Source organism: Fragaria vesca, linkage group LG3, assembly GCF_000184155.1.
Source record: "Fragaria vesca subsp. vesca linkage group LG3, FraVesHawaii_1.0, whole genome shotgun sequence".
Taxonomy (NCBI): domain Eukaryota; kingdom Viridiplantae; phylum Streptophyta; class Magnoliopsida; order Rosales; family Rosaceae; genus Fragaria; species Fragaria vesca.
The window spans coordinates 3702645-3709282 of record NC_020493.1 but is presented as its reverse complement, the minus strand read 5'-3'; the positions used below and the strand labels follow the sequence as shown (position 1 = coordinate 3709282).

Sequence of the window (6638 nt, the reverse complement as noted above, 5' to 3'; positions counted from 1 at the left end):
ATGATCCACAACGCGATGTCGGTGAGTTTATAAAATGCCTGAATAATATTATGTATTACATTGTAGATTTCTGGAAAAACTAAACTAATAAACGGTTAAATGCAGGCGTGGTTTGAGGTTCCCGAGCCCTTGAAGAGCAGCTGGGTGGACTTTGTGCATGGGGGAAGGTACGTTGGGAAATTAATGAAAAAACAAAACTGTATGTCATATTAATAATATTTTTAATATTTTTGTTGTATCTGTAGGTACAAGGAGTGGAAGAACGAGTTGCGGACCCATTGGACTACGCACGGGAACGCACGTTCTGCTACCCCTGCTGAGTTCCAGTACAGAGAGTACGAGTGACGTTGGCTTCTGACATCAAAATTCAACAACCCTCGTAAACAGGTATTTAAATAAATTAATTAGTTAATTTATCATTAAGTACGTGCGTTTTAAAATATTTTACTAATAGTTTATTACTTTTTTCTTTGAAGGCGGTTTCCCGGGTGAACGCTCAGAACCGGCAACGCAACACAAGGAACCATCATGCCGGTTCTAGACTGTTCGCTGTCTTCATGGACGAGGCGGCCAGGGAACATCCAGAGGTCAACCAGTACGTCTATACGTACGAGATGGCATATCCTGACTCCCAGGAGGATATAGTAAGTACTCTTTCCTTTTTACGGAATTTTTAATTTTACTTATATATATATATGTCAAAATGTTAATTAATAATTTTTTCCTATCCAATTAGGCAGAGGTGAGGGAGGCTAGTGACGAAGTGATGAGTGCTATAGTGAGGGAGACATGGCCGGACACGCAGGAGGAAGAGATGTCCGAAGCCATTTCCCGGATCGACACTTCAGATCCGAGGGTTGGGGCGAGGATCATGGGCACAGCCTTCCCACCGCGAGAAAACAACTTCTACTGCCGAGATCTAGGAAAGAAGGGCCAGGGGGTCCTGAAGACCACTCCAGGATTTCAATGAAAGGCAGCCTCGACCAACAGCAGGACGACTCAGCTAGAGTCGGAAGTTGAGAGACTACGGGAACAGCAAGCCGCTCAGGCTGACGCTCAGGCTGCTCAAGCTGCCGCTCATGCCGCCCAGATCGACGAATATAGAGCCTATACTAGAGCCCTACATGCCGCCCAGCAGCAGCAGATGTTCCAGTACTTCTAGGATTTTACAGCTGCCCAGCTTCAGGGACTTCCACCTCCGCCCATGCCTGCGCCTATAGAGTTACCTCTGCCGCCGCAATCTCCTCACCAGCAGGCCCCAAATTCGGATATTGATTTAGACCATCTAGATTTTGTGTAGTTGATACCTTATATAGTTTTATGTGCTTCTTGTTGGTTATATATATGGAATTGTTTTGGTGTATTTTGCAGCTTGCTTGGAATGGTAATTTAAGAATTTCGTGTATTTTTTTTTTACTGGAATGGCGTTATAGCCGACGAAACATGCCACAATTCGTCGGCTATAGTATTTTTTTTTTCAAACGGGTTTAGCCGACGAATTATGGCATGTTTCGTCGGCTAAACACCACTAAAGCTGACGAAACAGACTCTATGTCGTCGGCTATAGTTATTTTTAAATATTTTAATTATATACTTTAGCCGACGAATATCTCTGTTCCGTCGGCTAAAGTCTGTGAGTAAAGCCGACGACACAGGACGTCGTCAGCTAAAGTCTGAGAGTATAACCGACGACACAGGAAGTTGTCGGCTAAAGTCTGAAAGTATAGCCGACGACACAAGACGTCGTCGGCTAAAGTCTGGAACAATAGCCGACAAAAAATAGTTCGTCGGCTAAAGTCTGGACAATAGCCGACGACGGTCTTTAGGTTCGTCGGCTAAAGCCATCACCGACGACCTTTTCCCGACGACACTATAGCCGACGAGCCGCTTAGCCGACGAATTAGGATAACAGGCCGACGAAAATTTTTCGTCGGCTAAAGTACTTGTCCTGGTAGTGATTGGCTGGTTGAGGTTGATAGATTCTTTCTGTTTATGGAGGTTCCAGAACACAAGCAAGCAAAGATTGTTTCAAACCGTCTCAAGAGCATTGCTGCTGATTGGTGGGATGATTTGCAAAGAGCCAAAAAGATGCAAGGTAAGGTGCATGTTCGAACATGGAGGAAGATGAAAAGTCTTCTTAGAGGAAAATTTATTTAAAGAAGTACCATTCTAAGGTGGAAGAGAGGAAATTAAAAATTGAACAGTTTGCTTGGCCTGTTGAGAGTACTATTTTGACTCAAGAAATTATTCATGAATTTCCATTAACAGTTAATACTATTTATAATTTATGAATACTATTAACAGTTAAAATAGTATTAATTGTTAATGGAAATTCATGAATAATTTCTTGAGTCAAAATAATACTCTCAACAGGCCAAACAAATTGTTCAATTTTTAATTTCCCCTCTTCCACCTTAAAATGGTACTTCTTTATCGAAAAATCTCTAAGTATAAATTTTCCTCTAAGAAGAATTTTCATCTTCCTTCATGTTCGAACATGCACCTTACCTTGCATCTTTCTAGCTCTTTGCAAATCATCCCACATCCCAATCAGCAGCAATGCTCTTGAGACGGTTTGAAACAATCTTTACTTACTTGTGTTCTGGAACCTCCATAAACAGAAAAAATCTATCATCCTCATCTAACCAATCCATAAAGTCATCTCCATACATGTAACCAGAAAAGTAAGGAATATCTGCCATGGTTTTGGAAACATGATTAGCAACCTGATTTTGCCCCTTGGATTCTCCTTCTTGATTTCTCTTGCAGTTGTTGTTGTTCGTTCGAAATCCTTCTATTTGAGCTTGAAGGTTGTTAATAGTAGCAGTTATCTGAGCGAAAAGACAATCCAAATATGCTCTTATAACTGGTTCATGGGCCATGGATAATCTAGTAGATAAAAGAGACGGGAGAAACCCACTCTGATACCAACTACCGCAGTGGGAAATACAGGGGCTAACAAGCGTTAAGCCTTATAAAAGATGAAGAGTTTGCAAGAATTCTGGAATTTACTAGAAAATAAGAGAAACCTCTTAAGTTTGATTAATAATAATATGGTTGATGAATTGTTGAATTGAATGAATAATACAACATAAAGGGTGTCTTTATATAAGCCCTAACTCCTGACTAAATCATATCTAGAATAGAACTAGAAAATAATAAAACCTAAAGGAACTAGAAATCCTAAAACAAAATTAAATGCCGAATCGGAATAACAAAACAACATCTTTCAGCCTAAATTTGATGGGACTCGGGACTCACTGTAATGAGTCTTGTAGATCTAGTTGTTCCTATTCCGGAAAGGTATCATGCGTTCCAAATAAACGTTCTAGTCAAAATCTGCTCCAATCAGATTCACGCCATACAAAATCAATATTTTGCTCAAGAATCCCGATATATCCAAAAGAGTAATTTATGATTAATTCCATCATTAAGAAGTCTATTTAAAGACCAATTTTCAATATTCAAATCATTCTTCTTAATGTGATGACGTTTCTTTCTTTTCAAGATTCCTTGTTGAATTTGGCTAGAATCTCGTCCTGCATCATTCTACCTTGGACAAGTCTATAGATTTTTTTTTTTTGAAATAGGGGCTAAACTCATAGGCAGAGCTACAACCAAACCAAAGGGTGCCATGGCACCTTATGGTTTTTTCAATTAGTTTTACCATCTAGTTTATTTATCAACTTTTGACAAAGAAGTTCCATACTAATTCTTTATATGGTCCCCCTGAACATGCATTCCTAACTCTGTCATTGGCTAAACTGGCCTCCCTTAAGCCTTAACCATTAAACAATATATCATGGCATAAATTCCACCAAATTAATTGTTAGGTCATCTTCAGCAATAGAGACTATAGAGCCAAATCCTAAATTTTAGCCTTATTTTAGTCTTCAACAACAAATTAAAAGAAGGCCAAAGGGCCATGAAAGGGCTAAAGGGTCATCAAAAGGGCCAAACAGAACCTTTTGGCTAGCCCAAATCAAACCAAATTGTGGTTCCAAATCAGATTAAAAAACTAAAAGTGTTCATGTGGGTTGATTGATAAACACCCAAATTATAACAATTGTCAAATTTCTATTGGATGATTTCATTTTCATCTCATCACGGGTAAATTCTCCCAACTCAAAATTATGTAATTGATTAAATATGCAATAAATGATTGATTATCTTCTTTTGTTAATATAATTACAACATATGCAAAATAATTCAAAAATTAATTTTTGGTCCAATTTCAAATATTGTTATAATAAAATAAATCGCAAGTGAGAAATTCTACGTATATACTACCCGTATGTGATATCTATATTTACAAATGTGACAACATATTTATAGATAAAGTAAAAAATATATTATGAAATCAGAAAATATTTGAATAGGCTAAACTTTGGTCCTCTCTTATTTGAGATGGTTTAGTAATTTATGAATAAAAAATAATATTTTTAAGGGCTAAATTATAGCCTTGGCCCTCTCTTACTAGAGATGACCTTATATTTCGAGACCCCATCGATCTGCCCATTATTGTAGCTACGGATGACCTTTTCTACAAGGCAAGGAATGTGCAATTTCAGTGGTAGATATCCGGGAAGGTTCTATATATGTGGATTCGTATTTGGCTTCTACACATATACAGGAAAGGACCTGATGTAAGACATCCCATTTCACTCGCCGTGCTTTGTTGTCATTCACTAAAATGACAGAGGGAGTACTAGGAAGATTTACGAGAAATTATAGTACGTAGTTCCTCACTTTCGTGGTTGGTTGATCATTTGGTTTGACGTAAATTAAGATCTAGACTGAGTCCAGAGCATGCATGCATCCTTTCGAGTTTGGAATCATATTTGAATTACTAGTCTTCCATTTGAGTGGAAAAATAATAAAACTGCTGCTAAAGTGCTACGTGAAGAAGAAATAGTGAGGTAATATATAAGTAAGTAAACTTAACACGAGTTCGATCTTTATCATCTCAATCTTTTCAATTTTATTCGTTTTGCACTAATTCTTCTCAACATCTTTGATCACTGAATTGCTGTTATCGTGCATATATGTGTGATGTGTGTCCCTCTCGGCCTCTCTCTTGATTAATTTCTCAAGTGATCGACATATTTGTCGAAACGTCGAAGCATTGATGTTACCCTTCACGAAAGCAAATTATTAGCTGTTTGGTACATGACTACATGAATGATACACTAATTGTTGGCGTCTACTTATTTGTTATAAAGCTGACATTGCATGTGTCGCTTTCACTCTTTCTGGCTTAAATCTTGAATCATTTCTCCCTATATCGTACCTCGTTAGTTATGTTAATTCAAGCTACATATATAAGTCTTTAACTATGTTAGAATCGATAGTTTATATGTTTAAATCTTGTGATATTTGAGTGAAACCATACCCATCACGTTTGCTTACTTAAAATGAAATGAAACGATTACCGGGTGATCAAACTCATGTGTTTATTAACATAAAGAAATGAGTAAGCGTATGATTTCGGGTAAAAGTATTCTTACGTACATTTTCTAATAAGTAAAGGAATCGTAATTGTCCTATGGCTCACCTCATTATATATAAAGAATCAATTCATAAATATTAGGATATTTGATTACGAAGGGGGAGATGAATTTAAGAATTTGCCATGGATTTAATCGATAGTAATTCATTTCTTCACACATTTCAGTAGGGATGGCAATGGGTAGGGTAGGGTATGGGGATCAAAATACCGTACCCATACCCTTTTATATTTCTCATCCCCGTACCCGTCCCCGTACCCGTAATTAGATAATGGGGATTCCCCGTACCCGTATCCTTTGGGGATTACATTTCCATACCCGTACCCGTATCCGTTAACAATTATGTATTAAATTAATTTTTTTTAAAAAAAAATATGAAATACAATTATATAAAAGTATGAAATTAAAATCAAATACCAAAATAAATAAGTTTCATTCCAATAAAAATAAATACAAGTCTTGGTTAAAACAGAACAATACTAGTAAATTTCATTAAGAGAATAATAATATATAATAAAAGGAAGGTCCATTAAATGTTTATTAAGAGAGTCACTAAATTTTTTTACATAAATATTTATTTATAAATTATATATAAATATATATATAATAATAAATTATATAATTATATATAATATTATTTTCATCTTTAATGGGTGGAGATGGGGACGAATATCAAAATACCATACCCGCCCCGTACCCGATTTAAGAATCTGAATACTGGGAATCCCCATCCCCGTTACCCGTTTATACCCGTATATCTTCCCCGTTAGGGTCGAATACCCGTGGGTACCCTACCCGCTGGGGATTATTGTCAATCCCTACATTTCAGTAAGTAATTTTCTTCGATTCATGATTATATTTTCCATACCAAATAGCAATTAAGTAAACGTACCAACAAATTATTCATTTGGGGCTGATTTGAAACTTCCTCTTTCTGACCTTCTCTGCCAAGTTTTCACATCGTTTCTTGGGAAAATACATGCAGCTAGCTTCTTTGCCAATTCAGACCTTCCCATGCAATTTCCACGAAGGAGAACTCTTGCCAGAAATCAAACTGCCCCTCTTCTTACACGAATTTATATTTATTGTCGACACAGCAAAAACTTTGTTCATGCCCATCTCTCTCTCTCT

General features: G+C 36.9%; 1 protein-coding gene across 1 annotated transcript in view; it reads right to left on the bottom strand.

The window, feature by feature from the left end:
* The window catches only part of LOC101310880, a 1534871-nt gene that overhangs the window by 38557 nt on the left and 1489676 nt on the right, over window positions 1–6638 (bottom strand). The gene's annotated exons all lie outside the window — the stretch shown is intronic.